The sequence below is a fragment of the Silene latifolia genome, chromosome 2 (assembly GCF_048544455.1).
Source record: "Silene latifolia isolate original U9 population chromosome 2, ASM4854445v1, whole genome shotgun sequence".
Taxonomy (NCBI): domain Eukaryota; kingdom Viridiplantae; phylum Streptophyta; class Magnoliopsida; order Caryophyllales; family Caryophyllaceae; genus Silene; species Silene latifolia.
The window spans coordinates 161,034,235-161,048,949 of NC_133527.1; positions in this window are offsets into that span (position 1 = coordinate 161,034,235).

Sequence of the window (14,715 nt, forward strand, 5' to 3'; positions counted from 1 at the left end):
CCCCGAGAAAGACCGTTGGTGATTAGGTCCGAAGTGGCGCAAGAGCGTCCGGCTCGAGGTCGTGTCAAGAAGTATCACAAAAATGACAAGGGCAAAGGAAAAATGGAGGAATAGCCCAAGTCTTTAGTATTATTTATTATTATTATTATTATTGCAATAAAAAGGTGGGGTTTTTAGAATCCTAGCCTATTTTTATTTTTATTATGTAACGTATTATTATTAGAAAATGAATGAAATAAAAAAAGGTTAATTGGTTATGAAACCGTTGTGATTTTCTATTTATTATTCTTGTCGAGTTCCAAATGCAATGCAAATGTCCTTCTATTTACATTTTGAAATTAATGGGTTGTATCCCGTGAAGGATTGCCTACGTATCCATTAAAAAAATGAAATCAAACCCTTGCGCGTAGTTCGAGTAAATGTAAAAGAATAATTGTTCTAAGCAAGAGCTTGTAATGAACTTTAGAAAATAAACACGAGCTTTTTACTTACTCTGAAGGTGCAATTTAGTTTATTTCATGATATGACTATGACAAATTTGTCAAAATGCAAGAGCAGAGTGACATTAGCTTATTTCAGCTTGGTCGGGGGCCGTTTATTTAGTGCCACAAGAGCGACACATGAGGTTACGCGAGGCGCGTTTTTGTTCCTATTCTAGGCATAATACCGCTTTAGTTGGTCGAGGTTTGTCGGGTTGGCAAATTCATTCCCATCTAGGTCTGTGATTCTAACCGCACCCCCTCGAAGTATGGACTTGACTAGAAATGGCCCGGCCCAATTAGGTTTGAATTTTCCCCGTGGATCGACAGGTAAAAGAGTTCTAACCGACTTGAGTACTAAGTCTCCTTCCTTGATGTTTCTTGGCTTAACCCTTTTGTTGAAAGCTCGTTTGATACGTGCTTGATATGTTTGGACATTATGCAAGGCGCGTAGCCTACGTTCATCCAGGAGGATGAGTTCTTCATATCTATCCCTCTTCCAATCGGTTTCCGGGATTTGACTTTCGAGTAAGATACGCAAGGATGGTATTTCTAACTCGACTAGCTGTACAGCTTCCATGCCGTAGGTCAAATAGAAAGGGGTGGCCCCAGTGGGCGTCCTAACAGATGTGCGATATCCCCACAAAGCAAAGGGTATCTTTCTTGGCCAATCTCGATAGTTGTCAATCATTTTCTTGAGAATTGTGACAACGTTCTTGTTTGCTGCCTCTACCGCGCCATTAGTCTGTGGTCTATATGGCGAAGAGTGGTGATGCCTAATTTTGTACTTGGCTAGCAATTGCTCAGTCTCATCTTGGAAATGTGATCCATTATCACTAATGATCTCATGTGGGCAACCATATCGACAGATGATGTTGTTTTGTATGAACTTTGCCACATTTTTAGCCGTGAGACTAGTGTAGGAAGCCGTTTCTACCCATTTGGTGAAATAGTCGATTGCCACTAGGATGAAACAGTGACCTCCTGTTACGGCTGGGGTTATCTTCCCGATTATATCAATTCCCCAGGCAGAAAATGGCCAAGGAGATGTCATTGTATAGAGCAATAAAGGAGGGACATGTTGTACATTCCCGAAGATTTGGCAGTTATGGCAATGTCTTACATATTTGATGCAATCGGATTCCATTGTGGTCCAATAATACCCCAAACGTGTGATCTTCTTTGCCATCATGGGCCTACTCATGTGAGGACCGCATTCTCCATCATGGACTTCTTCCATCACTTTTCGTGCCTGTGAATGATCAAGGCAACGTAGGATTACACCAAGAGGTGTTCTTTTGTATAACTCTCCTTGCATGAGAACGTATTGGGAAGCTAGTAGGTGTATAGCACGTTGTCCCCTTTTGTCCATATCCGGTGGATAGGTACCGTTGAGCTTGAAATTTAGGATTTCTTGGAACCAGGGTTCCTGTGTGATCTCCTCTTCATTGGTGATTTGGTGGACATAAGCTGGCTCTGACCGTCGTTCGATGCATAAAAGCATTTTCACCATGTCATCTGGCATGTTAATCAAAGATGCAAGTTTTGCATGAGCATCTGCAAATTGATTTTCTTCCCGAGGTAGGTGTAGATAGGTCACGTGATCAAAGAATTGGGCCACTTGGTCTATTCTGGCTTGATAAGATGCTAGGCTTTCGCTTCGGATTTTCCAAGATCCCGTAACTTGATTGATGATCAGCGATGAATCCCCATGTACTCGGAGGTTTTTAATGCCTAAGCTCACTGCCGCTTGTAGTCCAATGAGACAAGCTTCGTATTCAGCAGCATTGTTTGTCACCTCGAAGTCGAGTTTGACAGAGATTGGTGTATGCTCGCCTTCAGGAGAAATGAGCAACACTCCTATTCCAAATCCTCTTAAGTTTGATGCTCCATCAAAGTAAAGGTCCCAGGAGTCTACATCAGTTTGGAGTATATCCTCGTCTGGAAATGACCAAGTATCTATTGTTTGTGCATCGTTGATGGGATTTTCTGCAAAGAATTCGGCAACGGCGCCCCCTTTTATAACTTTTAGAGGCACGTATTTGAGGTCGAACTCTAAGAGCATCAAAGTCCATCTTGCTAGGCGTCCGTTGAGGACGGGTTTTTCGAAGAGGTATTTGACGTGATCCATTTTGGAGTATATTTTGACGGAGTAGCTAAGCATGTAATGACGTAGCTTCTTCGTTGCCCGCACAAGAGCGAGGCATGTCTTTTTGAGCTGTGAGTATTTGAACTCGTACTCCAAGAACTTCTTACTAAGGTAGTAGATAGCCCTTTCCTCCTTTCCTACGGTTTGAGCTAGCATGGCATCCATGGCTGTTTCGGTTACTGTGAGATATAAACCAAGAGGTTAATCTCGTTGAGGTGGCATGAGCACTGGTGGTTTAGCTAATATCTCCTTGATTCGGTCAAATGCCTTCTGACAGTCATCATCCCACATGGTGTGATCCGTTTTCTTGAGCATCTTGAAGATAGGTTCACAAATCATGGTGAGTTTCGATATGAATCGACTTATATATTGCACTTTTCCCAGGAATCCTCTGACTTCTTTTTCTTTTTGAGGTTGTGGCATTTCGATCAGAGCCTTAATCTTGGAAGGGTCTATTTCTATACCTCGTTGGCTAACGACGTATCCCAGGAGTTTGCCAGATGTTACTCCGAATGCGCACTTCTGAGGATTGAGCCTCATGCTGTATTTTCGTAGCCTTGAGAAGAACTTGCGAAGGTTCGCAGTATGCCCTCCTTTATCCTTGGACTTGACAATCATATCGTCTACGTATACCTCAAATTCTTTGTGCATCATGTCATGTAAGAGTGTAGTTGCGGTGCGTTGATATGTAGCTCCGGCGTTGATTAACCCAAATGGGATGACCGTATAGCAATAGGTTCCCCATTGAGTGACAAAGGCGGTCTTATGCATGTCTTCTATGGCCATCTTGATTTGGTTATAACCCGCATACCCATCCATGAAGGATAGTAACGCGTGGTCTGCGGTATTGTCCACCAATATGTCGATGTGTGGTAGAGGGAAGTCATCTTTAGGACTTGCTTTGTTTAAATCTCTAAAATCAACACAAACACGGATTCTCCCATCCTTTTTGGGTACAGGTACTATGTTGGCTACCCAGTCAGAGTACTCGGAAACCTTGATGAACCCGGCTTTGAATTTCTTATCGACTTTTTCCTTAATCTTGAGAGCCCATTTTGTTCTCATTCGACGAAGCTTCTGTTTCACAGGCTTAAACCCTGGCTTAATTGGGATTCTATGTTCGGCAATATCCCTGTTGATCCCTGACATGTCTTTGTAGGACCAAGCGAAAATGTCTTTGAACTCGTGTAGGAGGTCTATGAAATCGGCCCTTTAGGTAGAGCTCAAGGTAGTCCCTATCCTAAGTTCTTGGGGTTCTAGTTCGGTTCCTACATTGATGGGTTCGGTGTTCCCTATTACTGGTCCCCCTTCCCCTTCATGTTGTATTTCTTTGGCTACGTAGGGAGGTATTTCAATTGAGTCTGGGTCTGGGTCATCCTCAGTATCATCGTAAACAGAATTGCACCCAAGATAACACAAAGGGTAAGCAGAACCTGATTTATTCATATTAAAGTTTGAGAAAAGTTGAAACAAAGAAGCCATCTGATCTCTGGTCAGTGGCGGCAAAGGGACAGTTGTTGGGACATTTCCCGAACTACTGTTACTATTTGAGGCTAAGCTAGGAGAAACAAAGGGAATGGGGGTGACGACAGGAGGAGACTCCTTAGCGACTTCTCTAGACTCCGACTCTGACTCCGACTTTGACTCTGACTCGAATTCATCGTCTTCTGGTTCTCCTTTGAACATCTCTCCTTCTCCAGTGGTGAGCTTGAAGAGTCTTCCTTGATTGTTGGTCCACTTGATTGATTTTCTCCATCCTTTCTACTGGTTCGCGTTTGTTTCTGTGATTAACGCGGTAGGGTTGAAGTGATCGTCTTGAAGTATCATGGTAATGATCTCATCCTGCGCGGCTCTAACAAATCGATCTTCTCCAAATAGTAGACTAACAGCTTGTTCGTCTAAGCAAGGTGCTTAACGGGTTTTGACGGTAGGAACCGTTTCTGGAGGAATGAAGTAGCAATCGTGAAAGATCTCGATTCCGGATAGTTTCCTTCCGAGGTAGTGCCAAGGCTCGGGAAATCCGTGGAAGAGTTCTTGACTTCCTTCCCTAACGAAGTATCCATTTAGGGTAGGGAAGTATGGTCGCATTTGGACTCCTACGTACTTACGGATTTGAACTTGAGCGAGCATTTCGAGAACTTCCTCTTTAGTGGGTTTGTACCCTAGTCCAAGTGGTATTCTTTTTGAGTTGCCTTCCTTGTAAGGTGCGAAGATGTTTCTTCGGACAGGGTTTAAAGGCATTCCAGGGAAGTATCCCTGGGATTTGAGTATGTGGTTGACCACCAAGTTGGAGTAGGGATTGTAGTATAGGGGTGCCAATTCACTTTCTATTACACTTATGCTTTGGAAGCCCCCAAGTTCATATACTGGATCCGCAAAGACTTGATTGTTTGACTTCTTTTCGATTATTGCCTTGATGGGTGACGAAGTGATCGTCACCACTTTGCCATTTAGTGGGATCTTGATCTTTTGATGAAGGGTGGATGTTACCGCTTTAGAAGCGTGAATCCAAGGTCTTCCTAGAAGTATATTGAAGGAAGCTTCAATGTCCACTATTTGGAAGTTAACCTTTCGTTCAATGGGCCCGTGGCTATGGTTAGGTTAACGATTCCTACTACCTTTCGTCGTGTACCATCATATGCGCGAACACCTTGATTGGTAGGGGTCCAATCCGACTCTTTCATGCCTAATTTGTATGCCGTTTTCAAGGATATGACGTTGACCGCAGAGCCATCATCTACCAAGGTCATTGGCACATTCTTCTTTAAGCAAACGACAGTGATGTAAAGAGCTAAGTTATGACTAGCGCCAAAAGGTGGCAAATCTTCGTCTGAGAAAGTAATAGGATTACTTAGCTTCGGTGATTCTTGGAAGACCAAGTTGACTACATCTTCGGGTGTGGAGTTATGTGCTACATTTAGTTTGGCCAAAGCTTGCAGTAAAGCTTGGCGATGTGGGAATGAGCTTGCTACTAGTTGCCAGACTGAAAGATCAGCCTTTGTCTTCTGTAATTGCTTGAGCAAATGATCAGTGGAGTCATCTTCGTTATCATTTGGTGTGACAACGTTGGTTGGACCATTTTGAGTAGTGTTTTTATATGGACGCCCCGAACGAGTTAGGTGGTCCACATCTTGGTCCTCGCCATTTTGGACTATTTCTTTGACTAGGGAGTGCTCAATGAGATACTCGTCTTCATCGTCATCGGCCCATACTCCATTGATTGTAGCTAATTCTCTCATTCTCATGATCTCGTCTTCTAATTGTGTAATTTAGTCGACTAGTTTATCAACCACGGCGACTATTTCTTGCATAGTAGCATTCTGAGAGAAAGTTAGTGGCACATGCTCTTTAGGTGTCACGTTGGAGTTATGTAAAGTTGTCACCACATTTTCACATTCCCAAACTTGCTTATCCACACTCCTTGCCCATGTGATGAAGTCGGCGATGATAGGGGAAATAGTAGAGTAGAGCCCTTCATTCTTAATTGCGTGGATCTCATCTTCAATTGGAGAAATGAGGTGTGAACAATCTAAGGTAGATTCTTCACTTGTGATCACTAGAATCCCAAGAGGGTTCTGAGTGTTGTTGGGTTTGCCTCCCGGCGGTATTGGTAGTCGACCATCCTCAATCATGTCTTGAAGCACATTTTTCAATTTGTAGCATTTTTCTGTGTCATGCCCCTTACCCCTATGGTATTCACAGTACGAGTTCTCGTCCTAGAATTTGGATTTCTTTTCGGGTTCGGGAGTAGGTCCTATGGGTTGGAGTTTGCCTTGCTTCATTAACCTGTTTAGAGCGTTGGAGTAAGTGTCCTCAAGATTTGTGAATTTCCTTGGTGGGGTACTCTTCTTGGATGGCTCGAGAAGGTTAACTTCATCGGTCTTGCTAGTGGAGCCGTAAGAACGACTTGTTGAGCCTTGATATCCTCGACCTACCGTTTTGGACAAGAGCCCTTTATGGATGTCATCTTCAATCCTTGTTCCTAGTACGGTTAAGTCCTTGAAAGTTTTGATGTTTTGGTATCTCAAATGATTGGCATAGATGGGTCTTAGATTGTCCACGAACTTCTCCACAAGGGTAGCCTCATCCGGGCGTTCAACTAGTTGGGTACTAGTCTTCCTCCACCTACTTAGGAAGTCGGTGAATCCTTCTTCGTCATTTTGGGTAAGAACCTCTAAAGTGCGCATGTTAACTTGGATCTCAGCATTATCCGCATATTGCTTAGAAAACTCGATTGCGGCATCTTCCCAAGTAGCGATCTTCTTGTGTTCTAAAGAGTAGAACCATTGCTTTGGGATGGTGTCAAGAGATGAAGGAAAGATCCTTAAGAACATCTCGGGTTTAATGCCTTTGATAGACATGTAATCCTTAAAGGCACGGATGTGGTTCAAAGGGTTTTCGTGCCCCTTGAATTTAGGGATATCCGTCATGTTGAAGTTGGTTGGCAATTTGGAATTTACGGCCTCATACTTGCGGTTATTCTCCCTATAAATGTCATCCCCTTTGAGGTACATCAATTGCTCCTCTAAGTATTGGAGTCTTTTCTCAGCTGCAGTCATTCCCATGGGAGGGTTTTCGTCCCTGGAGTCATTCACAAAGCCATCCACTACTTCACTTTCTTGAGGAGGCAACCTCCCCTCTATGGCATAGATCCGACCTTCGATGGTGTCGAGGCGATCATACACTTGATCTTGGGTAACTTGGATTTGAGCTAGCGCGGCTAGGATTCGATCATTACCATCTTGAAGTTGATTGAAATTCACGTCACTTGTTTCAGGCATCTTGAAAACTGGATAAGAGATCGACGATGAATCAAAACACGATCGACCATCCTAACACACTTACTAAGAAAGAAATGTTTTGACTCGTGAAGTGGGTGTGTGCCACTTGTGTTGAGTGAGCTTTGAAGAAAAGACAAAGTTTTGAAAATGTTTATCCTAGTCAACTATAGTGTAGTTGTAGGAGTGGACTCGAAGTGAGGTTTTGAAATGGGCTTGGGCCCAAAATTTGACTCGACAAACGGACAGAGTTTTGTCTTGGTTTTGCGCTATTTATGGGCCTTTTTTCGAAATTTTCATTTAAAAAAGGGATTTTGATTTTTCAAAAATCGTCATGGCTTCGTTTAGAAATGGTGATCACGTAAGGTACAAACATTTATACAAGCATTATAACGGGATGCTGAGTGCATTTAAAAGGATTTTTGGTTTAAAGGGTGGGTTGCCATACCGAACAATCAAACCCGAAGTCTGTGGAGAGCCTCGTACCGAACAAGAGTATGGCCGATTCCTAGTCCATTTCCTCAAGTAGTGAAGGTCCTTGATACAAACAAGAGTAAGCATCATGGTATGGATGGCGTCGATCGCTATCCATCCTTAGGTCCAAATAAGAATTAGGACCGTTTAGACGGGACGATTGGTCGAATGGGTTGGGTTGGGCCTAGGAAGGCCGAATAAAATGATCGAGGAAGACCGAGTTATGAAAACCGACAATTGTCTTGTACAAACTATTCCCTAACCTTGTTCAAGTTTCACCCTTTTGGCTACACGTAAGTGTATTATCCCCAGCGAAGTCGCCAAACTGTGGACATGGGGCCACGGGGGCGCTTGGGAAACAAGCGTTTGCATTTGTGGAGTCGCCACCAATTTTTATGGGAAATTTGAACCGTTCGAATACCTCGTGCCATGTCAAGACACAAAGTAGAGACATGAACACTAAGCACTCGTTACCCTTAGCATTCTATGTCTAGAATGACTCTCGTGGATGCAAATGAACACGGATGTTCACGGAGATCTGGAGTAAGGGGTGAGGGTACATATTAGGAAGCTCTTTTGATCGAACACCTAATCCCGCCCGCCTCGATAGCGGCCTCTACTAATGGTTAGGGAAATTATATATACTCGATATGTCGTCGATTATATGCATGCAATGCAACATCCAACGATTTAATCCTAGCATGTGAGAATTAGACTAAGTCGGTGAACACGTAATTTAGCAAGCAATTAATGTCAAAGTAGGAATTAAGATTAATTACATGTGAAGACATACAAATGATACAAGAAATAACGATAAATACAATAAATTACAACGATGGGAAATTACAATAATTACATTGGATTTATTGATTTATGTCGAAAATACCTTTTAAACGGATAATTTAAGAAAAAGAATAAAGGAATGAATTAACGAACAAAAATTAAGCGATAATACGATTAATAGCCAATTATACATAAGCTAATAAACTAGGTCAAGGCAGAACGGAAGTTCAGAGACAGAAATCAACCTGGAACAGGCGCAACAGGACTGTGCCCTTTGGAAGAGGCGCAGCAGACGCTGCGTCTGTTCCAAGGGTGAGTTCTGGCTGTGAAGCCGGAACTGCAAATCGTTAATATTCGTTGGTGATTTAAATGATTGATTAATATATTTACTCGGATAAAAGTGCTTAGCAGGTTATTTACATATGATTGATGGTCATAAAAGCAATAAACATGGATGAAACGGAACTAGAACAAATTATTTACAAGTTAATGAAGTTAATTGATGAATTAAACAAACTAATTAGGTTAAATATGATGGATTAATGACGGACTAATGACGAATATGATAATAAACAGGTGAGAATATATCAATGGTCGAATTCCAGAAACCCGATATGAATGAATCGAATTTCTACAACCCAGTTTGACTTTAATGACGAAAACCCGCAAATATTAATTACTTGGGATTTAAGTCGGGAATTTAAGAGATGAATTATATGTTAATGACGATAAATTATAGACATGTGGAACTATTATGCTATTATGTCAAGGAATTAAAGAAAACAAACGAAAACGAATAACGAACGACGAATTACAGAGGACGAAGGAAGAAGAAAGGAAGCAGAAACTGCGGCAGCCTCACGAAGAGGCGCAACAGGTGCTGCGTCCCTTCGGAGAGGCGCATCAGTTGCTGCGTCCTTTCTCGACGGTCATCTTCTGGTAATTCGTAAAAAAGGATTTAAAGCATGGTTTTATAAATCGGTTTTAAGAGGTGTTTTCGACATAAACCTTACATTAGTGATACAAAAAGTAAAGAACAATAAATAAAGAAGGATTTACACCCTCAGACTTACATGTTTGACGAAACGAGATGAACTAAGTTTACGATTAGTGATGCTCGACTCGAATGTAACGAAAGTGCCCTCGTAAGAGGAAAACGATTAAGATTAATTAAGTTGATTAGTTGTGGAGTTGGGCAAATTGGTCGGTCATGCAAACGAGGCTGGTACTCAGAAGGATCCGAGCTTACGTGGTCGAATGTTCAAGCACGTAGACGCCAAAAAGTAAGAATGTGGTCTAGAATGCAAAGGGAGAAGAGAAGGGCGGACACTCGCGTGAGAAATATGAGGAGCGAAGGCTCCTATTTATACTAATCACGTGAAGGAATAGGGTTTTCGGAGAGACTTTGGAAGTGAATCTCGAAAAGATATGAAAAAGATACGAAAAATACGCAGAAAAGGACTTGGGAAGAGGCGCAGCAAGCACTGCGTCTCTTGGAAGAGGCGCAGCACCTGCTGCGTTTGTTCCCAGGTGATTTCCTCCTGCGGAAGAAAGATTTCCGTGTTTAATTTATGGAATAACGAAATAATTTGGTTTTCCTTAATATTTTGTATGAATATTACGGGAAATTGTTTACCAAAGATTAAAAGATTGTGAAATATTTATAAAATATGGAATAGAAATATCCGGAACATTCCAGAACATTCTGACTCGGGTTTTAACGGTTATCAGAAAATGAAGACGGTTTTAGGCCCGGACTCCAAATGTACTCTAATTACTGTCAAAACGACCGTATCGGCGCGTAGATGACAACTAAGAGGTAGACATCAGTGTTTGAGCAATCACTTGACGATAAATTTATGAACTGTCACAAATCGTTCCGCGTACCAAACATACGGCCCAATCATCACCGGGTGGTTTGCGGGAGGTGCAGAAATGAGGTATCTACACTTGTCTGAGCGGATCTCCACTACTTTGGTGCTCCGCAACATGTATGAGATGGCCCATAACCAGGGCATAGGGACAAAGCTAGCTCAGCCTGTCTGGTGGAGAGGACCTGGAGTGGACACGGGAGTCTTCCACAGCTACGGAGTTGATCCTGGTTTCTGGAGACCACCGGAGGAGACAGAGTTTGGCTGCCTCACGGGACCATGGGGAGCCAACTATGGCAGCCAGCTAGGAGGGGATTACTCAGCAGCAGCAGGCTTTCCAGGAGCGGGTAGTTCTGGTGCAGGTACTTCTGGTGCAGGTGGCGATGATAACATGGAGGAGGGTCCTGGCTTTTGATCCTTATGTTGTATTTCATGGATTGGTTTCTTTCGTGTTGGATGTTTATTTTACAGATTTATTTCTTACTGTTGGATGACTGTACTCGGCCATAAGGCCGTTACTTATTTAGCTTATCGTGTGGAGACGTGTTGGATTTAGTTATGTTTGGTATTGTAGTAGGGAGTTGGTTGCAGGTTAATTCGTGAATGCATTGTGTGAACTGCGTCAAAAGCTCTCTGCCTGTCACAACTCGACCGAGTATAGACACTGCTCGACCGAGTAGAGCTTACTCGGCCGAGTATACATTTATACTCGACCGAGTAGAGCTTACTCGACCGAGTAGCCACTCACACTCGGCCGAATATTACTGTTACAAGGACCATACGTGTTTGATAATTACAAATTGTAAGATTTATGTGAACATTTGTATGACGGAGTGTGTGGGTGCTTTATAGTGTCGCTTAGCGTAATCCATTGTCCAATAATGGGCTACGATCACGTTGCAGGTATGTATGTGCTTGGATGACATATCGATATATGAAGGTTAGTCATATTGCCATGGTTGAAATAAAGGAACTTAACGTGTTCAAGGTGCTGCATGAGTCTTTATATGATGTGGTAATGTTAATGCATAACAGGAAAAGTGTTGTAACTGTCACAAGTCTACACGTATATATATGTTGGTTATTTAATGCAATCATCCGTAGTGGCAACGTTTAGCTACAGTCATAACAGGACCAACTGGATGAGTGAAACTGGTGGTCGGTATATGACTAAAATACCAAGTTAATGAATAAAGCTGCTATCATTTGATAGCATCATCTTTAGATGTATATAGTATACTTAATTGCCGTCACTTTCTGTTGCTATGGATCACAATTGTGTAATGTCATAGATTAAGTTTCGCAACATGATTTAAAGTCATTTACAGTTTGTGAGTAATGTCACAGTTATGATGTATGTGTTAATTGTGGGTACGGGAAGGGGGTTAGTGGTGAACTTCGGGGACGAAGTTCCTTTAAGAGGGGAAGAGAAATATCGCGGAAACAAATGATGAAATTATGCCTATAATACTTGAAATCACATGTATGTTATGTATGATAGTATTCGGAATTACATTCACGTTATGTGTTGTTGAAGTTACAGTTATATCTAGGTGATATGAATGTGTGTTGAACAACTCTTTATGGGTGTGCGGGACGTGTACTTTTGTGGCGGTGTATTGTTCTGTGGTTGTGTATCGTGGCTGGTCGTTGTGTTGCTTTTAACATGTAGCATGGGATAAGAACATATTTTGCTATGAATTTATGATGAGATTATTTTCCGTAAGTTTTTTGTGTGATAGTTGATGGCTGGTAATACATGGAAGAACAGCTGTGATGGTATTATTGTGTTTGAATAATGTGGTGGGGTGGTAGTGTCAAGGATGGCCAGTGTTCGTATGCCTTTATGTATGTAGATGGTGTCATAGTACGTAACCTTGTGGTGAGTGACGCGTGGGCTGAACTTTGGGGACGAAGTTCTTTTAAGGGGGGAAGACTGTAATACTCAGGATATTCAAGGACTCTGTTGACCGACCCTGTTGACCAAGATAGACCGTAGGGAGGAATGGGTGAGGGACCAGGCTTGTAACATGAACCTATAGGAATTGTATACTCCACCTATCAGAGGCTACTCGGCCGAGTATCGCCTATACTCGACTGAGTATAGCCTACTCGGCCGAGTACTCCAGTACTCGACCGAGTATAGCTGCTGTCCACACGTTAATATAAAACGCAAGTTCGCGAGATTTATTTCATTTCCTCATTTCTTAGACAGTTTCTCTTTCTCTAACCCTAGCCTACCACTCTCTCCTATCACTCCTATCTCTATACACTCTCACAAGGTAGCTTATACCTCCACCATGGGGAAAGACGGGATTCACTTAGGAAGGTTGCGTGAGTGGTTGTTGTCTACGACGTCGTCGATGCGTGTTATTAGGATGAATTTTGGAGTCTTGCTTGGCTATGTGTGGATGTCTTTCACAACTTGCGACGAGGTAGGGTTTCCCTACTCAGTTACTGTTAATTGATTTAAGACTTGATTGTATTGTGTTTGTTGTTATCTGCTGATCATCGGAGTATGGGTGTTGTGGTGACGATGGTGATGTGATTGTGTTTTGACGGTTGTGGTGTAGTGACAGCTGTGAGGCTGTGGTATTGTGATGTTGTGTGATTTGTGGTGGAGTCACTTGCGGGAGTGGCTTCACACCCTAGTTCGCCCTCTGTGGAACCCGTCACGGGATGGGATGTGCACATTAAGGGACAGGGATTGTTAGTCGCTCGTTGATGAGCTGGACTAGGTGGGGATGGGCTGCGGTCACCCACTGGCGGCGAGGATTACCTGTTGCGATGGGTAATCTAGCAGGGCTACACACCTTGGTGTGTAGTCGGTTACTGTGTGAGATCGGGAGACCGGGGTGATGGTTGATCAGCTGGTTATTTATCGTACTTGTCTTATCTTAATTGCTCAGTAACTGGCCCCGTGTTGTGTTTTCAAAACTGTTGTGATCCATTCGGGGATGGTGAGCAGTTGGCTTAGCAGGTGCAGATGGTTGTTGCTCTATGGCTGCTAGGATGGGAGGGATCGAGTCTACTCTTTGCATAAGTGTTTGTAACAAGTTACGTTGTAAAGGCCACATTAATGTACTAATAATATTCTATTATTGTCTATTTGATCTACTACCTCGGGAAACCGAGATGGTAACACCTTCATACACTAGGATGGTCCTTGGTAAGGCGTCCTGGTGTGCGGGGGTGTTACAACCTCCTTCTCCCTTAAACTTCTAGACCTGACTTCCTAAGTCACAAAATCGGCACGTGTTTACGACCTACCGATCGTAAACACAAGCCTTACACATTTTGTTTGGTACCGTCGCCGTGCATTCGACCGACCCATTTGACAAACTCAACATTAATCAACATGTTTTTCAACAACACATTTTCAACTCATTTTCAAAACTAAATCCCTTTTTAAGGCACCTTTTTAAACTTCTTTGATCGCGATTAGTCACAACGAGAAAATCGTCTCTAAAGTCGTCTACTTCGCAGACATTAATGCACGTAAGTTTAAGGTTGTAAACAACTCATTTATTTCATGTCTTTACCGTTTTCATAACTTTATAAGCATGAATGATGCATAACACGATTCAAATATAGGTTAGACGAGCCAAAACCGAGTTTTGGCCCGAGATAGAAGCCCTTTGCTATGCAAAGAGGCTCGCGCCTCTTGTGGGTTCTCGGGTCAGACTCAACCGTGTTTGTTCTCGTCTTTCCTATTTATTTCATTTATTATTTGCAATCGGTTTTTACCATTTCAAATGTTTCAAATCATTTTTATGACAAACTTTTTAGCCATAAATTATAATCACCCTTGGTTCCATATACCATGACGGTTTAATCCGTGACTCGGTGATATTAATTGGTTAATTACATTTTAAAAGAAATTATTTTCTTTTATTTACCATTTTAATTCATTTTTATGATAAACATATTTTGACCATTACAAAAATCATCCTTGGTTCTTTATACCATGACAGTTTATTCCGTGACTCGATGATATTATGGTTAATTACATTCTAATGGGTATTTTAACACCCTTTTCTTTTATTTACCATTTTTCTCATTTATTTACATTTGCAAATATATTAGTCATAATCCATAATCATCCTTGGTTCTTTATACTATGTCGGTTTAATCCGAGTACGATGATTAACTTGACTAATTACAAAGAAATGAAATTGACA